Genomic DNA, 21,784 nt, shown 5'->3' with positions numbered 1-21,784 from the left:
GTTAGACCATTAGTGAAGAAAACTAAGAACAACTTTTGAAAAAACTCAAGCTCTTTCGTGCTTTCTGAAGAATCTCAGAGACTTTTTAAGGCTTTTTGAAGAAGCTCAGGGACTCTTTTTTTTTTTTCTTAAAAAAGCTTACAACACCTAGTATTCCCATGCGGCCTCCCATCCAAGTACTAACCAGGCCTTATTTAAAAGCTTAGACCATTAGTGAAGAAGACTAAGAAGAACTTTTGAAAAAACTCAAACTCTTTCATGCTTTCTGAAGAATCTCAGAGACTTTTTAAGGCTTTTTGAAGCTCAGGCACTCTTTTTTTTTTTTTTAAAAGCTTACAGCACCTGGTATTCCCAGGCGGTCTCCCATCCAAGTACTAACCAGGCCCGACCCTGCTTAGCTTCCGAGATCAGACGAGATCGGGCGTGCCCAAGGTGGTATGGCCGTAAGCTAAAACTGCTGCCAAAATTGGGCTATTTAAAAGGTTAGACCATTAGTGAAGAAAACTAAGAACAACTTTTGAAAAAACTCAAGCTCTTTCATGCTTTCTGAAGAATCTCAGAGACTTTTTAAGGCTTTTTGAAGAAGCTCAGGGACTCTTTTTTTTTTTTCTTAAAAAAGCTTACAACACCTAGTATTCCCATGCGGCCTCCCATCCAAGTACTAACCAGGCCTTATTTAAAAGCTTAGACCATTAGTGAAGAAGACTAAGAAGAACTTTTGAAAAAACTCAAACTCTTTCATGCTTTCTGAAGAATCTCAGAGACTTTTTAAGGCTTTTTGAAGCTCAGGCACTCTTTTTTTTTTTTTTAAAAGCTTACAGCACCTGGTATTCCCAGGCGGTCTCCCATCCAAGTACTAACCAGGCCCGACCCTGCTTAGCTTCCGAGATCAGACGAGATCGGGCGTGCCCAAGGTGGTATGGCCGTAAGCGAATACTGCTGCCAAAATTGGGCTATTTAAAAGGTTAGACCATTAGTGAAGAAAACTAAGAACAACTTTTGAAAAAACTCAAACTCTTTCATGCTTTCTGAAGAATCTCAGAGACTTTTTAAGGCTTTTTGAAGCTCAGGCACTCTTTTTTTTTTTTTTAAAAGCTTACAGCACCTGGTATTCCCAGGCGGTCTCCCATCCAAGTACTAACCAGGCCCGACCCTGCTTAGCTTCCGAGATCAGACGAGATCGGGCGTGCCCAAGGTGGTATGGCCGTAAGCTAAAACTGCTGCCAAAATTGGGCTATTTAAAAGGTTAGACCATTAGTGAAGAAAACTAAGAACAACTTTTGAAAAAACTCAAGCTCTTTCATGCTTTCTGAAGAATCTCAGAGACTTTTTAAGGCTTTTTGAAGAAGCTCAGGGACTCTTTTTTTTTTTTCTTAAAAAAGCTTACAACACCTAGTATTCCCATGCGGCCTCCCATCCAAGTACTAACCAGGCCTTATTTAAAAGCTTAGACCATTAGTGAAGAAGACTAAGAAGAACTTTTGAAAAAACTCAAACTCTTTCATGCTTTCTGAAGAATCTCAGAGACTTTTTAAGGCTTTTTGAAGCTCAGGCACTCTTTTTTTTTTTTTTAAAAGCTTACAGCACCTGGTATTCCCAGGCGGTCTCCCATCCAAGTACTAACCAGGCCCGACCCTGCTTAGCTTCCGAGATCAGACGAGATCGGGCGTGCCCAAGGTGGTATGGCCGTAAGCTAAAACTGCTGCCAAAATTGGGCTATTTAAAAGGTTAGACCATTAGTGAAGAAAACTAAGAACAACTTTTGAAAAAACTCAAGCTCTTTCATGCTTTCTGAAGAATCTCAGAGACTTTTTAAGGCTTTTTGAAGAAGCTCAGGGACTCTTTTTTTTTTTTCTTAAAAAAGCTTACAACACCTAGTATTCCCATGCGGCCTCCCATCCAAGTACTAACCAGGCCTTATTTAAAAGCTTAGACCATTAGTGAAGAAGACTAAGAAGAACTTTTGAAAAAACTCAAACTCTTTCATGCTTTCTGAAGAATCTCAGAGACTTTTTAAGGCTTTTTGAAGCTCAGGCACTCTTTTTTTTTTTTTTTTTTTTTTAAAAGCTTACAGCACCTGGTATTCCCAGGCGGTCTCCCATCCAAGTACTAACCAGGCCCGACCCTGCTTAGCTTCCGAGATCAGACGAGATCGGGCGTGCCCAAGGTGGTATGGCCGTAAGCGAATACTGCTGCCAAAATTGGGCTATTTAAAAGGTTAGACCATTAGTGAAGAAAACTAAGAACAACTTTTGAAAAAACTCAAGCTCTTTCATGCTTTCTGAAGAATCTCAGAGACTTTTTAAGGCTTTTTGAAGAAGCTCAGGGACTCTTTTTTTTTTTTCTTAAAAAAGCTTACAACACCTAGTATTCCCATGCGGCCTCCCATCCAAGTACTAACCAGGCCTTATTTAAAAGCTTAGACCATTAGTGAAGAAGACTAAGAAGAACTTTTGAAAAAACTCAAACTCTTTCATGCTTTCTGAAGAATCTCAGAGACTTTTTAAGGCTTTTTGAAGCTCAGGCACTCTTTTTTTTTTTTTTTTTTTTTTAAAAGCTTACAGCACCTGGTATTCCCAGGCGGTCTCCCATCCAAGTACTAACCAGGCCCGACCCTGCTTAGCTTCCGAGATCAGACGAGATCGGGCGTGCCCAAGGTGGTATGGCCGTAAGCGAATACTGCTGCCAAAATTGGGCTATTTAAAAGGTTAGACCATTAGTGAAGAAAACTAAGAACAACTTTTGAAAAAACTCAAACTCTTTCATGCTTTCTGAAGAATCTCAGAGACTTTTTAAGGCTTTTTGAAGCTCAGGCACTCTTTTTTTTTTTTTTAAAAGCTTACAGCACCTGGTATTCCCAGGCGGTCTCCCATCCAAGTACTAACCAGGCCCGACCCTGCTTAGCTTCCGAGATCAGACGAGATCGGGCGTGCCCAAGGTGGTATGGCCGTAAGCGAATACTGCTGCCAAAATTGGGCTATTTAAAAGGTTAGACCATTAGTGAAGAAAACTAAGAACAACTTTTGAAAAAACTCAAACTCTTTCATGCTTTCTGAAGAATCTCAGAGACTTTTTAAGGCTTTTTGAAGCTCAGGCACTCTTTTTTTTTTTTTTAAAAGCTTACAGCACCTGGTATTCCCAGGCGGGCTCCCATCCAAGTACTAACCAGGCCCGACCCTGCTTAGCTTCCGAGATCAGACGAGATCGGGCGTGCCCAAGGTGGTATGGCCGTAAGCGAATACTGCTGCCAAAATTGGGCTATTTAAAAGGTTAGACCATTAGTGAAGAAAACTAAGAACAACTTTTGAAAAAACTCAAACTCTTTCATGCTTTCTGAAGAATCTCAGAGACTTTTTAAGGCTTTTTGAAGCTCAGGCACTCTTTTTTTTTTTTTTTAAAAGCTTACAGCACCTGGTATTCCCAGGCGGTCTCCCATCCAAGTACTAACCAGGCCCGACCCTGCTTAGCTTCCGAGATCAGACGAGATCGGGCGTGCCCAAGGTGGTATGGCCGTAAGCGAATACTGCTGCCAAAATTGGGCTATTTAAAAGGTTAGACCATTAGTGAAGAAAACTAAGAACAACTTTTGAAAAAACTCAAACTCTTTCATGCTTTCTGAAGAATCTCAGAGACTTTTTAAGGCTTTTTGAAGCTCAGGCACTCTTTTTTTTTTTTTTAAAAGCTTACAGCACCTGGTATTCCCAGGCGGTCTCCCATCCAAGTACTAAGCAGGCCCGACCCTGCTTAGCTTCCGAGATCAGACGAGATCGGGCGTGCCCAAGGTGGTATGGCCGTAAGCTAAAACTGCTGCCAAAATTGGGCTATTTAAAAGGTTAGACCATTAGTGAAGAAAACTAAGAACAACTTTTGAAAAAACTCAAGCTCTTTCGTGCTTTCTGAAGAATCTCAGAGACTTTTTAAGGCTTTTTGAAGAAGCTCAGGGACTCTTTTTTTTTTTTCTTAAAAAAGCTTACAACACCTAGTATTCCCATGCGGCCTCCCATCCAAGTACTAACCAGGCCTTATTTAAAAGCTTAGACCATTAGTGAAGAAGACTAAGAAGAACTTTTGAAAAAACTCAAACTCTTTCATGCTTTCTGAAGAATCTCAGAGACTTTTTAAGGCTTTTTGAAGCTCAGGCACTCTTTTTTTTTTTTTTAAAAGCTTACAGCACCTGGTATTCCCAGGCGGTCTCCCATCCAAGTACTAACCAGGCCCGACCCTGCTTAGCTTCCGAGATCAGACGAGATCGGGCGTGCCCAAGGTGGTATGGCCGTAAGCTAAAACTGCTGCCAAAATTGGGCTATTTAAAAGGTTAGACCATTAGTGAAGAAAACTAAGAACAACTTTTGAAAAAACTCAAGCTCTTTCATGCTTTCTGAAGAATCTCAGAGACTTTTTAAGGCTTTTTGAAGAAGCTCAGGGACTCTTTTTTTTTTTTCTTAAAAAAGCTTACAACACCTAGTATTCCCATGCGGCCTCCCATCCAAGTACTAACCAGGCCTTATTTAAAAGCTTAGACCATTAGTGAAGAAGACTAAGAAGAACTTTTGAAAAAACTCAAACTCTTTCATGCTTTCTGAAGAATCTCAGAGACTTTTTAAGGCTTTTTGAAGCTCAGGCACTCTTTTTTTTTTTTTTAAAAGCTTACAGCACCTGGTATTCCCAGGCGGTCTCCCATCCAAGTACTAACCAGGCCCGACCCTGCTTAGCTTCCGAGATCAGACGAGATCGGGCGTGCCCAAGGTGGTATGGCCGTAAGCGAATACTGCTGCCAAAATTGGGCTATTTAAAAGGTTAGACCATTAGTGAAGAAAACTAAGAACAACTTTTGAAAAAACTCAAACTCTTTCATGCTTTCTGAAGAATCTCAGAGACTTTTTAAGGCTTTTTGAAGCTCAGGCACTCTTTTTTTTTTTTTTAAAAGCTTACAGCACCTGGTATTCCCAGGCGGTCTCCCATCCAAGTACTAACCAGGCCCGACCCTGCTTAGCTTCCGAGATCAGACGAGATCGGGCGTGCCCAAGGTGGTATGGCCGTAAGCTAAAACTGCTGCCAAAATTGGGCTATTTAAAAGGTTAGACCATTAGTGAAGAAAACTAAGAACAACTTTTGAAAAAACTCAAGCTCTTTCATGCTTTCTGAAGAATCTCAGAGACTTTTTAAGGCTTTTTGAAGAAGCTCAGGGACTCTTTTTTTTTTTTCTTAAAAAAGCTTACAACACCTAGTATTCCCATGCGGCCTCCCATCCAAGTACTAACCAGGCCTTATTTAAAAGCTTAGACCATTAGTGAAGAAGACTAAGAAGAACTTTTGAAAAAACTCAAACTCTTTCATGCTTTCTGAAGAATCTCAGAGACTTTTTAAGGCTTTTTGAAGCTCAGGCACTCTTTTTTTTTTTTTTTTTTTTTTAAAAGCTTACAGCACCTGGTATTCCCAGGCGGTCTCCCATCCAAGTACTAACCAGGCCCGACCCTGCTTAGCTTCCGAGATCAGACGAGATCGGGCGTGCCCAAGGTGGTATGGCCGTAAGCTAAAACTGCTGCCAAAATTGGGCTATTTAAAAGGTTAGACCATTAGTGAAGAAAACTAAGAACAACTTTTGAAAAAACTCAAGCTCTTTCATGCTTTCTGAAGAATCTCAGAGACTTTTTAAGGCTTTTTGAAGAAGCTCAGGGACTCTTTTTTTTTTTTCTTAAAAAAGCTTACAACACCTAGTATTCCCATGCGGCCTCCCATCCAAGTACTAACCAGGCCTTATTTAAAAGCTTAGACCATTAGTGAAGAAGACTAAGAAGAACTTTTGAAAAAACTCAAACTCTTTCATGCTTTCTGAAGAATCTCAGAGACTTTTTAAGGCTTTTTGAAGCTCAGGCACTCTTTTTTTTTTTTTTTTTTTTTTTAAAAGCTTACAGCACCTGGTATTCCCAGGCGGTCTCCCATCCAAGTACTAACCAGGCCCGACCCTGCTTAGCTTCCGAGATCAGACGAGATCGGGCGTGCCCAAGGTGGTATGGCCGTAAGCGAATACTGCTGCCAAAATTGGGCTATTTAAAAGGTTAGACCATTAGTGAAGAAAACTAAGAACAACTTTTGAAAAAACTCAAGCTCTTTCATGCTTTCTGAAGAATCTCAGAGACTTTTTAAGGCTTTTTGAAGAAGCTCAGGGACTCTTTTTTTTTTTTCTTAAAAAAGCTTACAACACCTAGTATTCCCATGCGGCCTCCCATCCAAGTACTAACCAGGCCTTATTTAAAAGCTTAGACCATTAGTGAAGAAGACTAAGAAGAACTTTTGAAAAAACTCAAACTCTTTCATGCTTTCTGAAGAATCTCAGAGACTTTTTAAGGCTTTTTGAAGCTCAGGCACTCTTTTTTTTTTTTTTTTTTTTTTTAAAAGCTTACAGCACCTGGTATTCCCAGGCGGTCTCCCATCCAAGTACTAACCAGGCCCGACCCTGCTTAGCTTCCGAGATCAGACGAGATCGGGCGTGCCCAAGGTGGTATGGCCGTAAGCGAATACTGCTGCCAAAATTGGGCTATTTAAAAGGTTAGACCATTAGTGAAGAAAACTAAGAACAACTTTTGAAAAAACTCAAACTCTTTCATGCTTTCTGAAGAATCTCAGAGACTTTTTAAGGCTTTTTGAAGCTCAGGCACTCTTTTTTTTTTTTTTAAAAGCTTACAGCACCTGGTATTCCCAGGCGGTCTCCCATCCAAGTACTAACCAGGCCCGACCCTGCTTAGCTTCCGAGATCAGACGAGATCGGGCGTGCCCAAGGTGGTATGGCCGTAAGCGAATACTGCTGCCAAAATTGGGCTATTTAAAAGGTTAGACCATTAGTGAAGAAAACTAAGAACAACTTTTGAAAAAACTCAAACTCTTTCATGCTTTCTGAAGAATCTCAGAGACTTTTTAAGGCTTTTTGAAGCTCAGGCACTCTTTTTTTTTTTTTTAAAAGCTTACAGCACCTGGTATTCCCAGGCGGGCTCCCATCCAAGTACTAACCAGGCCCGACCCTGCTTAGCTTCCGAGATCAGACGAGATCGGGCGTGCCCAAGGTGGTATGGCCGTAAGCGAATACTGCTGCCAAAATTGGGCTATTTAAAAGGTTAGACCATTAGTGAAGAAAACTAAGAACAACTTTTGAAAAAACTCAAACTCTTTCATGCTTTCTGAAGAATCTCAGAGACTTTTTAAGGCTTTTTGAAGCTCAGGCACTCTTTTTTTTTTTTTTTAAAAGCTTACAGCACCTGGTATTCCCAGGCGGTCTCCCATCCAAGTACTAACCAGGCCCGACCCTGCTTAGCTTCCGAGATCAGACGAGATCGGGCGTGCCCAAGGTGGTATGGCCGTAAGCGAATACTGCTGCCAAAATTGGGCTATTTAAAAGGTTAGACCATTAGTGAAGAAAACTAAGAACAACTTTTGAAAAAACTCAAACTCTTTCATGCTTTCTGAAGAATCTCAGAGACTTTTTAAGGCTTTTTGAAGCTCAGGCACTCTTTTTTTTTTTTTTAAAAGCTTACAGCACCTGGTATTCCCAGGCGGTCTCCCATCCAAGTACTAAGCAGGCCCGACCCTGCTTAGCTTCCGAGATCAGACGAGATCGGGCGTGCCCAAGGTGGTATGGCCGTAAGCTAAAACTGCTGCCAAAATTGGGCTATTTAAAAGGTTAGACCATTAGTGAAGAAAACTAAGAACAACTTTTGAAAAAACTCAAGCTCTTTCGTGCTTTCTGAAGAATCTCAGAGACTTTTTAAGGCTTTTTGAAGAAGCTCAGGGACTCTTTTTTTTTTTTCTTAAAAAAGCTTACAACACCTAGTATTCCCATGCGGCCTCCCATCCAAGTACTAACCAGGCCTTATTTAAAAGCTTAGACCATTAGTGAAGAAGACTAAGAAGAACTTTTGAAAAAACTCAAACTCTTTCATGCTTTCTGAAGAATCTCAGAGACTTTTTAAGGCTTTTTGAAGCTCAGGCACTCTTTTTTTTTTTTTTAAAAGCTTACAGCACCTGGTATTCCCAGGCGGTCTCCCATCCAAGTACTAACCAGGCCCGACCCTGCTTAGCTTCCGAGATCAGACGAGATCGGGCGTGCCCAAGGTGGTATGGCCGTAAGCTAAAACTGCTGCCAAAATTGGGCTATTTAAAAGGTTAGACCATTAGTGAAGAAAACTAAGAACAACTTTTGAAAAAACTCAAGCTCTTTCATGCTTTCTGAAGAATCTCAGAGACTTTTTAAGGCTTTTTGAAGAAGCTCAGGGACTCTTTTTTTTTTTTCTTAAAAAAGCTTACAACACCTAGTATTCCCATGCGGCCTCCCATCCAAGTACTAACCAGGCCTTATTTAAAAGCTTAGACCATTAGTGAAGAAGACTAAGAAGAACTTTTGAAAAAACTCAAACTCTTTCATGCTTTCTGAAGAATCTCAGAGACTTTTTAAGGCTTTTTGAAGCTCAGGCACTCTTTTTTTTTTTTTTTTTTTTTTTAAAAGCTTACAGCACCTGGTATTCCCAGGCGGTCTCCCATCCAAGTACTAACCAGGCCCGACCCTGCTTAGCTTCCGAGATCAGACGAGATCGGGCGTGCCCAAGGTGGTATGGCCGTAAGCGAATACTGCTGCCAAAATTGGGCTATTTAAAAGGTTAGACCATTAGTGAAGAAAACTAAGAACAACTTTTGAAAAAACTCAAACTCTTTCATGCTTTCTGAAGAATCTCAGAGACTTTTTAAGGCTTTTTGAAGCTCAGGCACTCTTTTTTTTTTTTTTAAAAGCTTACAGCACCTGGTATTCCCAGGCGGTCTCCCATCCAAGTACTAACCAGGCCCGACCCTGCTTAGCTTCCGAGATCAGACGAGATCGGGCGTGCCCAAGGTGGTATGGCCGTAAGCGAATACTGCTGCCAAAATTGGGCTATTTAAAAGGTTAGACCATTAGTGAAGAAAACTAAGAACAACTTTTGAAAAAACTCAAACTCTTTCATGCTTTCTGAAGAATCTCAGAGACTTTTTAAGGCTTTTTGAAGCTCAGGCACTCTTTTTTTTTTTTTTAAAAGCTTACAGCACCTGGTATTCCCAGGCGGGCTCCCATCCAAGTACTAACCAGGCCCGACCCTGCTTAGCTTCCGAGATCAGACGAGATCGGGCGTGCCCAAGGTGGTATGGCCGTAAGCGAATACTGCTGCCAAAATTGGGCTATTTAAAAGGTTAGACCATTAGTGAAGAAAACTAAGAACAACTTTTGAAAAAACTCAAACTCTTTCATGCTTTCTGAAGAATCTCAGAGACTTTTTAAGGCTTTTTGAAGCTCAGGCACTCTTTTTTTTTTTTTTTAAAAGCTTACAGCACCTGGTATTCCCAGGCGGTCTCCCATCCAAGTACTAACCAGGCCCGACCCTGCTTAGCTTCCGAGATCAGACGAGATCGGGCGTGCCCAAGGTGGTATGGCCGTAAGCGAATACTGCTGCCAAAATTGGGCTATTTAAAAGGTTAGACCATTAGTGAAGAAAACTAAGAACAACTTTTGAAAAAACTCAAACTCTTTCATGCTTTCTGAAGAATCTCAGAGACTTTTTAAGGCTTTTTGAAGCTCAGGCACTCTTTTTTTTTTTTTTAAAAGCTTACAGCACCTGGTATTCCCAGGCGGTCTCCCATCCAAGTACTAAGCAGGCCCGACCCTGCTTAGCTTCCGAGATCAGACGAGATCGGGCGTGCCCAAGGTGGTATGGCCGTAAGCTAAAACTGCTGCCAAAATTGGGCTATTTAAAAGGTTAGACCATTAGTGAAGAAAACTAAGAACAACTTTTGAAAAAACTCAAGCTCTTTCGTGCTTTCTGAAGAATCTCAGAGACTTTTTAAGGCTTTTTGAAGAAGCTCAGGGACTCTTTTTTTTTTTTCTTAAAAAAGCTTACAACACCTAGTATTCCCATGCGGCCTCCCATCCAAGTACTAACCAGGCCTTATTTAAAAGCTTAGACCATTAGTGAAGAAGACTAAGAAGAACTTTTGAAAAAACTCAAACTCTTTCATGCTTTCTGAAGAATCTCAGAGACTTTTTAAGGCTTTTTGAAGCTCAGGCACTCTTTTTTTTTTTTTTTTTTTTTTAAAAGCTTACAGCACCTGGTATTCCCAGGCGGTCTCCCATCCAAGTACTAACCAGGCCCGACCCTGCTTAGCTTCCGAGATCAGACGAGATCGGGCGTGCCCAAGGTGGTATGGCCGTAAGCTAAAACTGCTGCCAAAATTGGGCTATTTAAAAGGTTAGACCATTAGTGAAGAAAACTAAGAACAACTTTTGAAAAAACTCAAGCTCTTTCATGCTTTCTGAAGAATCTCAGAGACTTTTTAAGGCTTTTTGAAGAAGCTCAGGGACTCTTTTTTTTTTTTCTTAAAAAAGCTTACAACACCTAGTATTCCCATGCGGCCTCCCATCCAAGTACTAACCAGGCCTTATTTAAAAGCTTAGACCATTAGTGAAGAAGACTAAGAAGAACTTTTGAAAAAACTCAAACTCTTTCATGCTTTCTGAAGAATCTCAGAGACTTTTTAAGGCTTTTTGAAGCTCAGGCACTCTTTTTTTTTTTTTTAAAAGCTTACAGCACCTGGTATTCCCAGGCGGTCTCCCATCCAAGTACTAACCAGGCCCGACCCTGCTTAGCTTCCGAGATCAGACGAGATCGGGCGTGCCCAAGGTGGTATGGCCGTAAGCTAAAACTGCTGCCAAAATTGGGCTATTTAAAAGGTTAGACCATTAGTGAAGAAAACTAAGAACAACTTTTGAAAAAACTCAAGCTCTTTCATGCTTTCTGAAGAATCTCAGAGACTTTTTAAGGCTTTTTGAAGAAGCTCAGGGACTCTTTTTTTTTTTTTCTTAAAAAAGCTTACAACACCTAGTATTCCCATGCGGCCTCCCATCCAAGTACTAACCAGGCCTTATTTAAAAGCTTAGACCATTAGTGAAGAAGACTAAGAAGAACTTTTGAAAAAACTCAAACTCTTTCATGCTTTCTGAAGAATCTCAGAGACTTTTTAAGGCTTTTTGAAGCTCAGGCACTCTTTTTTTATTTTTTAAAAGCTTACAGCACCTGGTATTCCCAGGCGGTCTCCCATCCAAGTACTAACCAGGCCCGACCCTGCTTAGCTTCCGAGATCAGACGAGATCGGGCGTGCCCAAGGTGGTATGGCCGTAAGCGAATACTGCTGCCAAAATTGGGCTATTTAAAAGGTTAGACCATTAGTGAAGAAAACTAAGAACAACTTTTGAAAAAACTCAAACTCTTTCATGCTTTCTGAAGAATCTCAGAGACTTTTTAAGGCTTTTTGAAGCTCAGGCACTCTTTTTTTTTTTTTAAAAGCTTACATTACCTGGTATTCCCAGGCGGTCTCCCATCCAAGTACTAACCAGGCCCGACCCTGCTTAGCTTCCGAGATCAGACGAGATCGGGCGTGCCCAAGGTGGTATGGCCGTAAGCGAATACTGCTGCCAAAATTGGGCTATTTAAAAGGTTAGACCATTAGTGAAGAAAACTAAGAACAACTTTTGAAAAAACTCAAACTCTTTCATGCTTTCTGAAGAATCTCAGAGACTTTTTAAGGCTTTTTGAAGCTCAGGCACTCTTTTTTTTTTTTTTAAAAGCTTACAGCACCTGGTATTCCCAGGCGGTCTCCCATCCAAGTACTAACCAGGCCCGACCCTGCTTAGCTTCCGAGATCAGACGAGATCGGGCGTGCCCAAGGTGGTATGGCCGTAAGCTAAAACTGCTGCCAAAATTGGGCTATTTAAAAGGTTAGACCATTAGTGAAGAAAACTAAGAACAACTTTTGAAAAAACTCAAGCTCTTTCATGCTTTCTGAAGAATCTCAGAGACTTTTTAAGGCTTTTTGAAGAAGCTCAGGGACTCTTTTTTTTTTTCTTAAAAAAGCTTACAACACCTAGTATTCCCATGCGGCCTCCCATCCAAGTACTAACCAGGCCTTATTTAAAAGCTTAGACCATTAGTGAAGAAGACTAAGAAGAACTTTTGAAAAAACTCAAACTCTTTCATGCTTTCTGAAGAATCTCAGAGACTTTTTAAGGCTTTTTGAAGCTCAGGCACTCTTTTTTTTTTTTTTTTTTTTTTTAAAAGCTTACAGCACCTGGTATTCCCAGGCGGTCTCCCATCCAAGTACTAACCAGGCCCGACCCTGCTTAGCTTCCGAGATCAGACGAGATCGGGCGTGCCCAAGGTGGTATGGCCGTAAGCGAATACTGCTGCCAAAATTGGGCTATTTAAAAGGTTAGACCATTAGTGAAGAAAACTAAGAACAACTTTTGAAAAAACTCAAACTCTTTCATGCTTTCTGAAGAATCTCAGAGACTTTTTAAGGCTTTTTGAAGCTCAGGCACTCTTTTTTTTTTTTTTAAAAGCTTACAGCACCTGGTATTCCCAGGCGGTCTCCCATCCAAGTACTAACCAGGCCCGACCCTGCTTAGCTTCCGAGATCAGACGAGATCGGGCGTGCCCAAGGTGGTATGGCCGTAAGCGAATACTGCTGCCAAAATTGGGCTATTTAAAAGGTTAGACCATTAGTGAAGAAAACTAAGAACAACTTTTGAAAAAACTCAAACTCTTTCATGCTTTCTGAAGAATCTCAGAGACTTTTTAAGGCTTTTTGAAGCTCAGGCACTCTTTTTTTTTTTTTTTAAAAGCTTACAGCACCTGGTATTCCCAGGCGGGCTCCCATCCAAGTACTAACCAGGCCCGACCCTGCTTAGCTTCCGAGATCAGACGAGATCGGGCGTGCCCAAGGTGGTATGGCCGTAAGCGAATACTGCTGCCAAAATTGGGCTATTTAAAAGGTTAGACCATTAGTGAAGAAAACTAAGAACAACTTTTGAAAAAACTCAAACTCTTTCATGCTTTCTGAAGAATCTCAGAGACTTTTTAAGGCTTTTTGAAGCTCAGGCACTCTTTTTTTTTTTTTTTAAAAGCTTACAGCACCTGGTATTCCCAGGCGGTCTCCCATCCAAGTACTAACCAGGCCCGACCCTGCTTAGCTTCCGAGATCAGACGAGATCGGGCGTGCCCAAGGTGGTATGGCCGTAAGCGAATACTGCTGCCAAAATTGGGCTATTTAAAAGGTTAGACCATTAGTGAAGAAAACTAAGAACAACTTTTGAAAAAACTCAAACTCTTTCATGCTTTCTGAAGAATCTCAGAGACTTTTTAAGGCTTTTTGAAGCTCAGGCACTCTTTTTTTTTTTTTTAAAAGCTTACAGCACCTGGTATTCCCAGGCGGTCTCCCATCCAAGTACTAACCAGGCCCGACCCTGCTTAGCTTCCGAGATCAGACGAGATCGGGCGTGCCCAAGGTGGTATGGCCGTAAGCTAAAACTGCTGCCAAAATTGGGCTATTTAAAAGGTTAGACCATTAGTGAAGAAAACTAAGAACAACTTTTGAAAAAACTCAAGCTCTTTCATGCTTTCTGAAGAATCTCAGAGACTTTTTAAGGCTTTTTGAAGAAGCTCAGGGACTCTTTTTTTTTTTTCTTAAAAAAGCTTACAACACCTAGTATTCCCATGCGGCCTCCCATCCAAGTACTAACCAGGCCTTATTTAAAAGCTTAGACCATTAGTGAAGAAGACTAAGAAGAACTTTTGAAAAAACTCAAACTCTTTCATGCTTTCTGAAGAATCTCAGAGACTTTTTAAGGCTTTTTGAAGCTCAGGCACTCTTTTTTTTTTTTTTTTTTTTTTAAAAGCTTACAGCACCTGGTATTCCCAGGCGGTCTCCCATCCAAGTACTAACCAGGCCCGACCCTGCTTAGCTTCCGAGATCAGACGAGATCGGGCGTGCCCAAGGTGGTATGGCCGTAAGCTAAAACTGCTGCCAAAATTGGGCTATTTAAAAGGTTAGACCATTAGTGAAGAAAACTAAGAACAACTTTTGAAAAAACTCAAGCTCTTTCATGCTTTCTGAAGAATCTCAGAGACTTTTTAAGGCTTTTTGAAGAAGCTCAGGGACTCTTTTTTTTTTTTCTTAAAAAAGCTTACAACACCTAGTATTCCCATGCGGCCTCCCATCCAAGTACTAACCAGGCCTTATTTAAAAGCTTAGACCATTAGTGAAGAAGACTAAGAAGAACTTTTGAAAAAACTCAAACTCTTTCATGCTTTCTGAAGAATCTCAGAGACTTTTTAAGGCTTTTTGAAGCTCAGGCACTCTTTTTTTTTTTTTTAAAAGCTTACAGCACCTGGTATTCCCAGGCGGTCTCCCATCCAAGTACTAACCAGGCCCGACCCTGCTTAGCTTCCGAGATCAGACGAGATCGGGCGTGCCCAAGGTGGTATGGCCGTAAGCTAAAACTGCTGCCAAAATTGGGCTATTTAAAAGGTTAGACCATTAGTGAAGAAAACTAAGAACAACTTTTGAAAAAACTCAAACTCTTTCATGCTTTCTGAAGAATCTCAGAGACTTTTTAAGGCTTTTTGAAGCTCAGGCACTCTTTTTTTTTTTTTTAAAAGCTTACAGCACCTGGTATTCCCAGGCGGTCTCCCATCCAAGTACTAACCAGGCCCGACCCTGCTTAGCTTCCGAGATCAGACGAGATCGGGCGTGCCCAAGGTGGTATGGCCGTAAGCGAATACTGCTGCCAAAATTGGGCTATTTAAAAGGTTAGACCATTAGTGAAGAAAACTAAGAACAACTTTTGAAAAAACTCAAACTCTTTCATGCTTTCTGAAGAATCTCAGAGACTTTTTAAGGCTTTTTGAAGCTCAGGCACTCTTTTTTTTTTTTTTAAAAGCTTACAGCACCTGGTATTCCCAGGCGGTCTCCCATCCAAGTACTAACCAGGCCCGACCCTGCTTAGCTTCCGAGATCAGACGAGATCGGGCGTGCCCAAGGTGGTATGGCCGTAAGCGAATACTGCTGCCAAAATTGGGCTATTTAAAAGGTTAGACCATTAGTGAAGAAAACTAAGAACAACTTTTGAAAAAACTCAAACTCTTTCATGCTTTCTGAAGAATCTCAGAGACTTTTTAAGGCTTTTTGAAGCTCAGGCACTCTTTTTTTTTTTTTTTTTTTTTAAAAGCTTACAGCACCTGGTATTCCCAGGCGGTCTCCCATCCAAGTACTAACCAGGCCCGACCCTGCTTAGCTTCCGAGATCAGACGAGATCGGGCGTGCCCAAGGTGGTATGGCCGTAAGCTAAAACTGCTGCCAAAATTGGGCTATTTAAAAGGTTAGACCATTAGTGAAGAAAACTAAGAACAACTTTTGAAAAAACTCAAGCTCTTTCATGCTTTCTGAAGAATCTCAGAGACTTTTTAAGGCTTTTTGAAGAAGCTCAGGGACTCTTTTTTTTTTTTCTTAAAAAAGCTTACAACACCTAGTATTCCCATGCGGCCTCCCATCCAAGTACTAACCAGGCCTTATTTAAAAGCTTAGACCATTAGTGAAGAAGACTAAGAAGAACTTTTGAAAAAACTCAAACTCTTTCATGCTTTCTGAAGAATCTCAGAGACTTTTTAAGGCTTTTTGAAGCTCAGGCACTCTTTTTTTTTTTTTTTTTTTTTTTAAAAGCTTACAGCACCTGGTATTCCCAGGCGGTCTCCCATCCAAGTACTAACCAGGCCCGACCCTGCTTAGCTTCCGAGATCAGACGAGATCGGGCGTGCCCAAGGTGGTATGGCCGTAAGCTAAAACTGCTGCCAAAATTGGGCTATTTAAAAGGTTAGACCATTAGTGAAGAAAACTAAGAACAACTTTTGAAAAAACTCAAGCTCTTTCATGCTTTCTGAAGAATCTCAGAGACTTTTTAAGGCTTTTTGAAGAAGCTCAGGGACTCTTTTTTTTTTTTCTTAAAAAAGCTTACAACACCTAGTATTCCCATGCGGCCTCCCATCCAAGTACTAACCAGGCCTTATTTAAAAGCTTAGACCATTAGTGAAGAAGACTAAGAAGAACTTTTGAAAAAACTCAAACTCTTTCATGCTTTCTGAAGAATCTCAGAGACTTTTTAAGGCTTTTTGAAGCTCAGGCACTCTTTTTTTTTTTTTTAAAAGCTTACAGCACCTGGTATTCCCAGGCGGTCTCCCATCCAAGTACTAACCAGGCCCGACCCTGCTTAGCTTCCGAGATCAGACGAGATCGGGCGTGCCCAAGGTGGTATGGCCGTAAGCTAAAACTGCTGCCAAAATTGGGCTATTTAAAAGGTTAGACCATTAGTGAAGAAAACTAAGAACAACTTTTGAAAAAACTCAAACTCTTTCATGCTTTCTGAAGAATCTCAGAGACTTTTTAAGGCTTTTTGAAGCTCAGGCACTCTTTTTTTTTTTTTTAAAAGCTTACAGCACCTGGTATTCCCAGGCGGTCTCCCATCCAAGTACTAACCAGGCCCGACCCTGCTTAGCTTCCGAGATCAGACGAGATCGGGCGTGCCCAAGGTGGTATGGCCGTAAGCGAATACTGCTGCCAAAATTGGGCTATTTAAAAGGTTAGACCATTAGTGAAGAAAACTAAGAACAACTTTTGAAAAAACTCAAACTCTTTCATGCTTTCTGAAGAATCTCAGAGACTTTTTAAGGCTTTTTGAAGCTCAGGCACTCTTTTTTTTTTTTTTAAAAGCTTACAGCACCTGGTATTCCCAGGCGGTCTCCCATCCAAGTACTAACCAGGCCCGACCCTGCTTAGCTTCCGAGATCAGACGAGATCGGGCGTGCCCAAGGTGGTATGGCCGTAAGCGAATACTGCTGCCAAAATTGGGCTATTTAAAAGGTTAGACCATTAGTGAAGAAAACTAAGAACAACTTTTGAAAAAACTCAAACTCTTTCATGCTTTCTGAAGAATCTCAGAGACTTTTTAAGGCTTTTTGAAGCTCAGGCACTCTTTTTTTTTTTTTTTTTTTTTTAAAAGCTTACAGCACCTGGTATTCCCAGGCGGTCTCCCATCCAAGTACTAACCAGGCCCGACCCTGCTTAGCTTCCGAGATCAGACGAGATCGGGCGTGCCCAAGGTGGTATGGCCGTAAGCTAAAACTGCTGCCAAAATTGGGCTATTTAAAAGGTTAGACCATTAGTGAAGAAAACTAAGAACAACTTTTGAAAAAACTCAAGCTCTTTCATGCTTTCTGAAGAATCTCAGAGACTTTTTAAGGCTTTTTGAAGAAGCTCAGGGACTCTTTTTTTTTTTTCTTAAAAAAGCTTACAACACCTAGTATTCCCATGCGGCCTCCCATCCAAGTACTAACCAGGCCTTATTTAAAAGCTTAGACCATTAGTGAAGAAGACTAAGAAGAACTTTTGAAAAAACTCAAACTCTTTCATGCTTTCTGAAGAATCTCAGAGACTTTTTAAGGCTTTTTGAAGCTCAGGCACTCTTTTTTTTTTTTTTTTTTTTTTTTAAAAGCTTACAGCACCTGGTATTCCCAGGCGGTCTCCCATCCAAGTACTAACCAGGCCCGACCCTGCTTAGCTTCCGAGATCAGACGAGATCGGGCGTGCCCAAGGTGGTATGGCCGTAAGCTAAAACTGCTGCCAAAATTGGGCTATTTAAAAGGTTAGACCATTAGTGAAGAAAACTAAGAACAACTTTTGAAAAAACTCAAGCTCTTTCATGCTTTCTGAAGAATCTCAGAGACTTTTTAAGGCTTTTTGAAGAAGCTCAGGGACTCTTTTTTTTTTTTCTTAAAAAAGCTTACAACACCTAGTATTCCCATGCGGCCTCCCATCCAAGTACTAACCAGGCCTTATTTAAAAGCTTAGACCATTAGTGAAGAAGACTAAGAAGAACTTTTGAAAAAACTCAAACTCTTTCATGCTTTCTGAAGAATCTCAGAGACTTTTTAAGGCTTTTTGAAGCTCAGGCACTCTTTTTTTTTTTTTTTTTTTTTTTAAAAGCTTACAGCACCTGGTATTCCCAGGCGGTCTCCCATCCAAGTACTAACCAGGCCCGACCCTGCTTAGCTTCCGAGATCAGACGAGATCGGGCGTGCCCAAGGTGGTATGGCCGTAAGCGAATACTGCTGCCAAAATTGGGCTATTTAAAAGGTTAGACCATTAGTGAAGAAAACTAAGAACAACTTTTGAAAAAACTCAAACTCTTTCATGCTTTCTGAAGAATCTCAGAGACTTTTTAAGGCTTTTTGAAGCTCAGGCACTCTTTTTTTTTTTTTTTAAAAGCTTACAGCACCTGGTATTCCCAGGCGGTCTCCCATCCAAGTACTAACCAGGCCCGACCCTGCTTAGCTTCCGAGATCAGACGAGATCGGGCGTGCCCAAGGTGGTATGGCCGTAAGCGAATACTGCTGCCAAAATTGGGCTATTTAAAAGGTTAGACCATTAGTGAAGAAAACTAAGAACAACTTTTGAAAAAACTCAAACTCTTTCATGCTTTCTGAAGAATCTCAGAGACTTTTTAAGGCTTTTTGAAGCTCAGGCACTCTTTTTTTTTTTTTTTAAAAGCTTACAGCACCTGGTATTCCCAGGCGGGCTCCCATCCAAGTACTAACCAGGCCCGACCCTGCTTAGCTTCCGAGATCAGACGAGATCGGGCGTGCCCAAGGTGGTATGGCCGTAAGCGAATACTGCTGCCAAAATTGGGCTATTTAAAAGGTTAGACCATTAGTGAAGAAAACTAAGAACAACTTTTGAAAAAACTCAAACTCTTTCATGCTTTCTGAAGAATCTCAGAGACTTTTTAAGGCTTTTTGAAGCTCAGGCACTCTTTTTTTTTTTTTTTAAAAGCTTACAGCACCTGGTATTCCCAGGCGGTCTCCCATCCAAGTACTAACCAGGCCCGACCCTGCTTAGCTTCCGAGATCAGACGAGATCGGGCGTGCCCAAGGTGGTATGGCCGTAAGCGAATACTGCTGCCAAAATTGGGCTATTTAAAAGGTTAGACCATTAGTGAAGAAAACTAAGAACAACTTTTGAAAAAACTCAAACTCTTTCATGCTTTCTGAAGAATCTCAGAGACTTTTTAAGGCTTTTTGAAGCTCAGGCACTCTTTTTTTTTTTTTTAAAAGCTTACAGCACCTGGTATTCCCAGGCGGTCTCCCATCCAAGTACTAACCAGGCCCGACCCTGCTTAGCTTCCGAGATCAGACGAGATCGGGCGTGCCCAAGGTGGTATGGCCGTAAGCTAAAACTGCTGCCAAAATTGGGCTATTTAAAAGGTTAGACCATTAGTGAAGAAAACTAAGAACAACTTTTGAAAAAACTCAAGCTCTTTCATGCTTTCTGAAGAATCTCAGAGACTTTTTAAGGCTTTTTGAAGAAGCTCAGGGACTCTTTTTTTTTTTCTTAAAAAAGCTTACAACACCTAGTATTCCCATGCGGCCTCCCATCCAAGTACTAACCAGGCCTTATTTAAAAGCTTAGACCATTAGTGAAGAAGACTAAGAAGAACTTTTGAAAAAACTCAAACTCTTTCATGCTTTCTGAAGAATCTCAGAGACTTTTTAAGGCTTTTTGAAGCTCAGGCACTCTTTTTTTTTTTTTTTTTTTTTTTAAAAGCTTACAGCACCTGGTATTCCCAGGCGGTCTCCCATCCAAGTACTAACCAGGCCCGACCCTGCTTAGCTTCCGAGATCAGACGAGATCGGGCGTGCCCAAGGTGGTATGGCCGTAAGCTAAAACTGCTGCCAAAATTGGGCTATTTAAAAGGTTAGACCATTAGTGAAGAAAACTAAGAACAACTTTTGAAAAAACTCAAGCTCTTTCATGCTTTCTGAAGAATCTCAGAGACTTTTTAAGGCTTTTTGAAGAAGCTCAGGGACTCTTTTTTTTTTTTCTTAAAAAAGCTTACAACACCTAGTATTCCCATGCGGCCTCCCATCCAAGTACTAACCAGGCCTTATTTAAAAGCTTAGACCATTAGTGAAGAAGACTAAGAAGAACTTTTGAAAAAACTCAAACTCTTTCATGCTTTCTGAAGAATCTCAGAGACTTTTTAAGGCTTTTTGAAGCTCAGGCACTCTTTTTTTTTTTTTTAAAAGCTTACAGCACCTGGTATTCCCAGGCGGTCTCCCATCCAAGTACTAACCAGGCCCGACCCTGCTTAGCTTCCGAGATCAGACGAGATCGGGCGTGCCCAAGGTGGTATGGCCGTAAGCTAAAACTGCTGCCAAAATTGGGCTATTTAAAAGGTTAGACCATTAGTGAAGAAAACTAAGAACAACTTTTGAAAAAACTCAAGCTCTTTCATGCTTTCTGAAGAATCTCAGAGACTTTTTAAGGCTTTTTGAAGAAGCTCAGGGACTCTTTTTTTTTTTTCTTAAAAAAGCTTACAACACCTAGTATTCCCATGCGGCCTCCCATCCAAGTACTAACCAGGCCTTATTTAAAAGCTTAGACCATTAGTGAAGAAGACTAAGAAGAACTTTTGAAAAAACTCAAACTCTTTCATGCTTTCTGAAGAATCTCAGAGACTTTTTAAGGCTTTTTGAAGCTCAGGCACTCTTTTTTTATTTTTTAAAAGCTTACAGCACCTGGTATTCCCAGGCGGTCTCCCATCCAAGTACTAACCAGGCCCGACCCTGCTTAGCTTCCGAGATCAGACGAGATCGGGCGTGCCCAAGGTGGTATGGCCGTAAGCGAATACTGCTGCCAAAATTGGGCTATTTAAAAGGTTAGACCATTAGTGAAGAAAACTAAGAACAACTTTTGAAAAAACTCAAACTCTTTCATGCTTTCTGAAGAATCTCAGAGACTTTTTAAGGCTTTTTGAAGCTCAGGCACTCTTTTTTTTTTTTTAAAAGCTTACATTACCTGGTATTCCCAGGCGGTCTCCCATCCAAGTACTAACCAGGCCCGACCCTGCTTAGCTTCCGAGATCAGACGAGATCGGGCGTGCCCAAGGTGGTATGGCCGTAAGCGAATACTGCTGCCAAAATTGGGCTATTTAAAAGGTTAGACCATTAGTGAAGAAAACTAAGAACAACTTTTGAAAAAACTCAAACTCTTTCATGCTTTCTGAAGAATCTCAGAGACTTTTTAAGGCTTTTTGAAGCTCAGGCACTCTTTTTTTTTTTTTTAAAAGCTTACAGCACCTGGTATTCCCAGGCGGTCTCCCATCCAAGTACTAACCAGGCCCGACCCTGCTTAGCTTCCGAGATCAGACGAGATCGGGCGTGCCCAAGGTGGTATGGCCGTAAGCTAAAACTGCTGCCAAAATTGGGCTATTTAAAAGGTTAGACCATTAGTGAAGAAAACTAAGAACAACTTTTGAAAAAACTCAAGCTCTTTCATGCTTTCTGAAGAATCTCAGAGACTTTTTAAGGCTTTTTGAAGAAGCTCAGGGACTCTTTTTTTTTTTCTTAAAAAAGCTTACAACACCTAGTATTCCCATGCGGCCTCCCATCCAAGTACTAACCAGGCCTTATTTAAAAGCTTAGACCATTAGTGAAGAAGACTAAGAAGAACTTTTGAAAAAACTCAAACTCTTTCATGCTTTCTGAAGAATCTCAGAGACTTTTTAAGGCTTTTTGAAGCTCAGGCACTCTTTTTTTTTTTTTTTTTTTTTTTAAAAGCTTACAGCACCTGGTATTCCCAGGCGGTCTCCCATCCAAGTACTAACCAGGCCCGACCCTGCTTAGCTTCCGAGATCAGACGAGATCGGGCGTGCCCAAGGTGGTATGGCCGTAAGCGAATACTGCTGCCAAAATTGGGCTATTTAAAAGGTTAGACCATTAGTGAAGAAAACTAAGAACAACTTTTGAAAAAACTCAAACTCTTTCATGCTTTCTGAAGAATCTCAGAGACTTTTTAAGGCTTTTTGAAGCTCAGGCACTCTTTTTTT

General features: G+C 41.0%; 58 non-coding genes across 58 annotated transcripts; all 58 read right to left on the bottom strand.

Moving 5' to 3' along the window:
• Window positions 1–330: 330 nt before the first annotated feature.
• LOC143699879 (5S ribosomal RNA) lies at window positions 331–449 on the bottom strand. Its single transcript, XR_013188787.1, has one exon. It is a non-coding gene; the product is annotated as a 5S ribosomal RNA (ribosomal RNA).
• A 363-nt stretch (window positions 450–812) lies between these two features.
• LOC143699878 (5S ribosomal RNA) lies at window positions 813–931 on the bottom strand. Its single transcript, XR_013188786.1, has one exon. It is a non-coding gene; the product is annotated as a 5S ribosomal RNA (ribosomal RNA).
• A 162-nt stretch (window positions 932–1,093) lies between these two features.
• On the bottom strand, window positions 1,094–1,212 carry LOC143699877 (5S ribosomal RNA). Its single transcript, XR_013188785.1, has one exon. It is a non-coding gene; the product is annotated as a 5S ribosomal RNA (ribosomal RNA).
• Window positions 1,213–1,575: 363 nt separating this feature from the next.
• LOC143699876 (5S ribosomal RNA) lies at window positions 1,576–1,694 on the bottom strand. Its single transcript, XR_013188784.1, has one exon. It is a non-coding gene; the product is annotated as a 5S ribosomal RNA (ribosomal RNA).
• Window positions 1,695–2,065: 371 nt separating this feature from the next.
• On the bottom strand, window positions 2,066–2,184 carry LOC143699875 (5S ribosomal RNA). The gene has a single exon (XR_013188783.1). It is a non-coding gene; the product is annotated as a 5S ribosomal RNA (ribosomal RNA).
• A 371-nt stretch (window positions 2,185–2,555) lies between these two features.
• Window positions 2,556–2,674, bottom strand: LOC143699873 (5S ribosomal RNA). Its single transcript, XR_013188781.1, has one exon. It is a non-coding gene; the product is annotated as a 5S ribosomal RNA (ribosomal RNA).
• Window positions 2,675–2,836: 162 nt separating this feature from the next.
• Window positions 2,837–2,955, bottom strand: LOC143699872 (5S ribosomal RNA). Its single transcript, XR_013188780.1, has one exon. It is a non-coding gene; the product is annotated as a 5S ribosomal RNA (ribosomal RNA).
• Window positions 2,956–3,117: 162 nt separating this feature from the next.
• LOC143700040 (5S ribosomal RNA) lies at window positions 3,118–3,236 on the bottom strand. The gene has a single exon (XR_013188943.1). It is a non-coding gene; the product is annotated as a 5S ribosomal RNA (ribosomal RNA).
• Window positions 3,237–3,399: 163 nt separating this feature from the next.
• On the bottom strand, window positions 3,400–3,518 carry LOC143699871 (5S ribosomal RNA). Its single transcript, XR_013188779.1, has one exon. It is a non-coding gene; the product is annotated as a 5S ribosomal RNA (ribosomal RNA).
• Window positions 3,519–3,680: 162 nt separating this feature from the next.
• Window positions 3,681–3,799, bottom strand: LOC143700073 (5S ribosomal RNA). Its single transcript, XR_013188975.1, has one exon. It is a non-coding gene; the product is annotated as a 5S ribosomal RNA (ribosomal RNA).
• Window positions 3,800–4,162: 363 nt separating this feature from the next.
• Window positions 4,163–4,281, bottom strand: LOC143699870 (5S ribosomal RNA). Its single transcript, XR_013188778.1, has one exon. It is a non-coding gene; the product is annotated as a 5S ribosomal RNA (ribosomal RNA).
• Window positions 4,282–4,644: 363 nt separating this feature from the next.
• On the bottom strand, window positions 4,645–4,763 carry LOC143699869 (5S ribosomal RNA). Its single transcript, XR_013188777.1, has one exon. It is a non-coding gene; the product is annotated as a 5S ribosomal RNA (ribosomal RNA).
• Window positions 4,764–4,925: 162 nt separating this feature from the next.
• Window positions 4,926–5,044, bottom strand: LOC143699868 (5S ribosomal RNA). Its single transcript, XR_013188776.1, has one exon. It is a non-coding gene; the product is annotated as a 5S ribosomal RNA (ribosomal RNA).
• Window positions 5,045–5,415: 371 nt separating this feature from the next.
• LOC143699867 (5S ribosomal RNA) lies at window positions 5,416–5,534 on the bottom strand. Its single transcript, XR_013188775.1, has one exon. It is a non-coding gene; the product is annotated as a 5S ribosomal RNA (ribosomal RNA).
• A 372-nt stretch (window positions 5,535–5,906) lies between these two features.
• On the bottom strand, window positions 5,907–6,025 carry LOC143699866 (5S ribosomal RNA). The gene has a single exon (XR_013188774.1). It is a non-coding gene; the product is annotated as a 5S ribosomal RNA (ribosomal RNA).
• Window positions 6,026–6,397: 372 nt separating this feature from the next.
• On the bottom strand, window positions 6,398–6,516 carry LOC143699865 (5S ribosomal RNA). Its single transcript, XR_013188773.1, has one exon. It is a non-coding gene; the product is annotated as a 5S ribosomal RNA (ribosomal RNA).
• A 162-nt stretch (window positions 6,517–6,678) lies between these two features.
• Window positions 6,679–6,797, bottom strand: LOC143699863 (5S ribosomal RNA). Its single transcript, XR_013188772.1, has one exon. It is a non-coding gene; the product is annotated as a 5S ribosomal RNA (ribosomal RNA).
• Window positions 6,798–6,959: 162 nt separating this feature from the next.
• Window positions 6,960–7,078, bottom strand: LOC143700039 (5S ribosomal RNA). Its single transcript, XR_013188942.1, has one exon. It is a non-coding gene; the product is annotated as a 5S ribosomal RNA (ribosomal RNA).
• A 163-nt stretch (window positions 7,079–7,241) lies between these two features.
• LOC143699861 (5S ribosomal RNA) lies at window positions 7,242–7,360 on the bottom strand. The gene has a single exon (XR_013188770.1). It is a non-coding gene; the product is annotated as a 5S ribosomal RNA (ribosomal RNA).
• Window positions 7,361–7,522: 162 nt separating this feature from the next.
• On the bottom strand, window positions 7,523–7,641 carry LOC143700071 (5S ribosomal RNA). Its single transcript, XR_013188973.1, has one exon. It is a non-coding gene; the product is annotated as a 5S ribosomal RNA (ribosomal RNA).
• A 363-nt stretch (window positions 7,642–8,004) lies between these two features.
• Window positions 8,005–8,123, bottom strand: LOC143699860 (5S ribosomal RNA). Its single transcript, XR_013188769.1, has one exon. It is a non-coding gene; the product is annotated as a 5S ribosomal RNA (ribosomal RNA).
• A 372-nt stretch (window positions 8,124–8,495) lies between these two features.
• LOC143699859 (5S ribosomal RNA) lies at window positions 8,496–8,614 on the bottom strand. Its single transcript, XR_013188768.1, has one exon. It is a non-coding gene; the product is annotated as a 5S ribosomal RNA (ribosomal RNA).
• Window positions 8,615–8,776: 162 nt separating this feature from the next.
• Window positions 8,777–8,895, bottom strand: LOC143699858 (5S ribosomal RNA). The gene has a single exon (XR_013188767.1). It is a non-coding gene; the product is annotated as a 5S ribosomal RNA (ribosomal RNA).
• Window positions 8,896–9,057: 162 nt separating this feature from the next.
• LOC143700036 (5S ribosomal RNA) lies at window positions 9,058–9,176 on the bottom strand. The gene has a single exon (XR_013188940.1). It is a non-coding gene; the product is annotated as a 5S ribosomal RNA (ribosomal RNA).
• Window positions 9,177–9,339: 163 nt separating this feature from the next.
• On the bottom strand, window positions 9,340–9,458 carry LOC143699857 (5S ribosomal RNA). Its single transcript, XR_013188766.1, has one exon. It is a non-coding gene; the product is annotated as a 5S ribosomal RNA (ribosomal RNA).
• A 162-nt stretch (window positions 9,459–9,620) lies between these two features.
• On the bottom strand, window positions 9,621–9,739 carry LOC143700070 (5S ribosomal RNA). The gene has a single exon (XR_013188972.1). It is a non-coding gene; the product is annotated as a 5S ribosomal RNA (ribosomal RNA).
• Window positions 9,740–10,110: 371 nt separating this feature from the next.
• Window positions 10,111–10,229, bottom strand: LOC143699855 (5S ribosomal RNA). Its single transcript, XR_013188764.1, has one exon. It is a non-coding gene; the product is annotated as a 5S ribosomal RNA (ribosomal RNA).
• Window positions 10,230–10,592: 363 nt separating this feature from the next.
• Window positions 10,593–10,711, bottom strand: LOC143699854 (5S ribosomal RNA). The gene has a single exon (XR_013188763.1). It is a non-coding gene; the product is annotated as a 5S ribosomal RNA (ribosomal RNA).
• A 364-nt stretch (window positions 10,712–11,075) lies between these two features.
• LOC143699853 (5S ribosomal RNA) lies at window positions 11,076–11,194 on the bottom strand. Its single transcript, XR_013188762.1, has one exon. It is a non-coding gene; the product is annotated as a 5S ribosomal RNA (ribosomal RNA).
• A 161-nt stretch (window positions 11,195–11,355) lies between these two features.
• Window positions 11,356–11,474, bottom strand: LOC143700101 (5S ribosomal RNA). The gene has a single exon (XR_013189002.1). It is a non-coding gene; the product is annotated as a 5S ribosomal RNA (ribosomal RNA).
• Window positions 11,475–11,636: 162 nt separating this feature from the next.
• LOC143699852 (5S ribosomal RNA) lies at window positions 11,637–11,755 on the bottom strand. Its single transcript, XR_013188761.1, has one exon. It is a non-coding gene; the product is annotated as a 5S ribosomal RNA (ribosomal RNA).
• Window positions 11,756–12,126: 371 nt separating this feature from the next.
• Window positions 12,127–12,245, bottom strand: LOC143699851 (5S ribosomal RNA). The gene has a single exon (XR_013188760.1). It is a non-coding gene; the product is annotated as a 5S ribosomal RNA (ribosomal RNA).
• A 162-nt stretch (window positions 12,246–12,407) lies between these two features.
• On the bottom strand, window positions 12,408–12,526 carry LOC143699849 (5S ribosomal RNA). Its single transcript, XR_013188758.1, has one exon. It is a non-coding gene; the product is annotated as a 5S ribosomal RNA (ribosomal RNA).
• A 163-nt stretch (window positions 12,527–12,689) lies between these two features.
• Window positions 12,690–12,808, bottom strand: LOC143700035 (5S ribosomal RNA). Its single transcript, XR_013188939.1, has one exon. It is a non-coding gene; the product is annotated as a 5S ribosomal RNA (ribosomal RNA).
• A 163-nt stretch (window positions 12,809–12,971) lies between these two features.
• Window positions 12,972–13,090, bottom strand: LOC143699847 (5S ribosomal RNA). The gene has a single exon (XR_013188757.1). It is a non-coding gene; the product is annotated as a 5S ribosomal RNA (ribosomal RNA).
• A 162-nt stretch (window positions 13,091–13,252) lies between these two features.
• On the bottom strand, window positions 13,253–13,371 carry LOC143699846 (5S ribosomal RNA). The gene has a single exon (XR_013188756.1). It is a non-coding gene; the product is annotated as a 5S ribosomal RNA (ribosomal RNA).
• A 371-nt stretch (window positions 13,372–13,742) lies between these two features.
• Window positions 13,743–13,861, bottom strand: LOC143699845 (5S ribosomal RNA). The gene has a single exon (XR_013188755.1). It is a non-coding gene; the product is annotated as a 5S ribosomal RNA (ribosomal RNA).
• Window positions 13,862–14,224: 363 nt separating this feature from the next.
• On the bottom strand, window positions 14,225–14,343 carry LOC143699844 (5S ribosomal RNA). The gene has a single exon (XR_013188754.1). It is a non-coding gene; the product is annotated as a 5S ribosomal RNA (ribosomal RNA).
• Window positions 14,344–14,505: 162 nt separating this feature from the next.
• On the bottom strand, window positions 14,506–14,624 carry LOC143699843 (5S ribosomal RNA). Its single transcript, XR_013188753.1, has one exon. It is a non-coding gene; the product is annotated as a 5S ribosomal RNA (ribosomal RNA).
• A 162-nt stretch (window positions 14,625–14,786) lies between these two features.
• Window positions 14,787–14,905, bottom strand: LOC143699842 (5S ribosomal RNA). Its single transcript, XR_013188752.1, has one exon. It is a non-coding gene; the product is annotated as a 5S ribosomal RNA (ribosomal RNA).
• Window positions 14,906–15,074: 169 nt separating this feature from the next.
• LOC143699841 (5S ribosomal RNA) lies at window positions 15,075–15,193 on the bottom strand. The gene has a single exon (XR_013188751.1). It is a non-coding gene; the product is annotated as a 5S ribosomal RNA (ribosomal RNA).
• Window positions 15,194–15,565: 372 nt separating this feature from the next.
• Window positions 15,566–15,684, bottom strand: LOC143699840 (5S ribosomal RNA). The gene has a single exon (XR_013188750.1). It is a non-coding gene; the product is annotated as a 5S ribosomal RNA (ribosomal RNA).
• Window positions 15,685–16,047: 363 nt separating this feature from the next.
• On the bottom strand, window positions 16,048–16,166 carry LOC143699839 (5S ribosomal RNA). Its single transcript, XR_013188749.1, has one exon. It is a non-coding gene; the product is annotated as a 5S ribosomal RNA (ribosomal RNA).
• A 162-nt stretch (window positions 16,167–16,328) lies between these two features.
• LOC143699837 (5S ribosomal RNA) lies at window positions 16,329–16,447 on the bottom strand. The gene has a single exon (XR_013188747.1). It is a non-coding gene; the product is annotated as a 5S ribosomal RNA (ribosomal RNA).
• Window positions 16,448–16,609: 162 nt separating this feature from the next.
• Window positions 16,610–16,728, bottom strand: LOC143699836 (5S ribosomal RNA). Its single transcript, XR_013188746.1, has one exon. It is a non-coding gene; the product is annotated as a 5S ribosomal RNA (ribosomal RNA).
• A 170-nt stretch (window positions 16,729–16,898) lies between these two features.
• LOC143699835 (5S ribosomal RNA) lies at window positions 16,899–17,017 on the bottom strand. The gene has a single exon (XR_013188745.1). It is a non-coding gene; the product is annotated as a 5S ribosomal RNA (ribosomal RNA).
• A 373-nt stretch (window positions 17,018–17,390) lies between these two features.
• LOC143699834 (5S ribosomal RNA) lies at window positions 17,391–17,509 on the bottom strand. Its single transcript, XR_013188744.1, has one exon. It is a non-coding gene; the product is annotated as a 5S ribosomal RNA (ribosomal RNA).
• A 372-nt stretch (window positions 17,510–17,881) lies between these two features.
• On the bottom strand, window positions 17,882–18,000 carry LOC143699833 (5S ribosomal RNA). Its single transcript, XR_013188743.1, has one exon. It is a non-coding gene; the product is annotated as a 5S ribosomal RNA (ribosomal RNA).
• A 163-nt stretch (window positions 18,001–18,163) lies between these two features.
• LOC143699831 (5S ribosomal RNA) lies at window positions 18,164–18,282 on the bottom strand. The gene has a single exon (XR_013188742.1). It is a non-coding gene; the product is annotated as a 5S ribosomal RNA (ribosomal RNA).
• Window positions 18,283–18,445: 163 nt separating this feature from the next.
• LOC143700034 (5S ribosomal RNA) lies at window positions 18,446–18,564 on the bottom strand. The gene has a single exon (XR_013188938.1). It is a non-coding gene; the product is annotated as a 5S ribosomal RNA (ribosomal RNA).
• A 163-nt stretch (window positions 18,565–18,727) lies between these two features.
• LOC143699830 (5S ribosomal RNA) lies at window positions 18,728–18,846 on the bottom strand. Its single transcript, XR_013188741.1, has one exon. It is a non-coding gene; the product is annotated as a 5S ribosomal RNA (ribosomal RNA).
• A 162-nt stretch (window positions 18,847–19,008) lies between these two features.
• On the bottom strand, window positions 19,009–19,127 carry LOC143699829 (5S ribosomal RNA). Its single transcript, XR_013188740.1, has one exon. It is a non-coding gene; the product is annotated as a 5S ribosomal RNA (ribosomal RNA).
• A 371-nt stretch (window positions 19,128–19,498) lies between these two features.
• On the bottom strand, window positions 19,499–19,617 carry LOC143699828 (5S ribosomal RNA). The gene has a single exon (XR_013188739.1). It is a non-coding gene; the product is annotated as a 5S ribosomal RNA (ribosomal RNA).
• Window positions 19,618–19,980: 363 nt separating this feature from the next.
• On the bottom strand, window positions 19,981–20,099 carry LOC143699827 (5S ribosomal RNA). Its single transcript, XR_013188738.1, has one exon. It is a non-coding gene; the product is annotated as a 5S ribosomal RNA (ribosomal RNA).
• A 363-nt stretch (window positions 20,100–20,462) lies between these two features.
• LOC143699825 (5S ribosomal RNA) lies at window positions 20,463–20,581 on the bottom strand. The gene has a single exon (XR_013188736.1). It is a non-coding gene; the product is annotated as a 5S ribosomal RNA (ribosomal RNA).
• A 161-nt stretch (window positions 20,582–20,742) lies between these two features.
• LOC143700099 (5S ribosomal RNA) lies at window positions 20,743–20,861 on the bottom strand. The gene has a single exon (XR_013189001.1). It is a non-coding gene; the product is annotated as a 5S ribosomal RNA (ribosomal RNA).
• A 162-nt stretch (window positions 20,862–21,023) lies between these two features.
• LOC143699824 (5S ribosomal RNA) lies at window positions 21,024–21,142 on the bottom strand. The gene has a single exon (XR_013188735.1). It is a non-coding gene; the product is annotated as a 5S ribosomal RNA (ribosomal RNA).
• Window positions 21,143–21,513: 371 nt separating this feature from the next.
• On the bottom strand, window positions 21,514–21,632 carry LOC143699823 (5S ribosomal RNA). The gene has a single exon (XR_013188734.1). It is a non-coding gene; the product is annotated as a 5S ribosomal RNA (ribosomal RNA).
• Between the last annotated feature and the right edge of the window lie 152 nt (window positions 21,633–21,784).

Source organism: Siphateles boraxobius, unplaced genomic scaffold, assembly GCF_051911475.1.
Source record: "Siphateles boraxobius isolate OS27281-9 unplaced genomic scaffold, OSU_SipBor_1 317, whole genome shotgun sequence".
NCBI classification, from domain to species: domain Eukaryota; kingdom Metazoa; phylum Chordata; class Actinopteri; order Cypriniformes; family Leuciscidae; genus Siphateles; species Siphateles boraxobius.
This window is presented reverse-complemented; position numbering and strand designations above follow the sequence as displayed.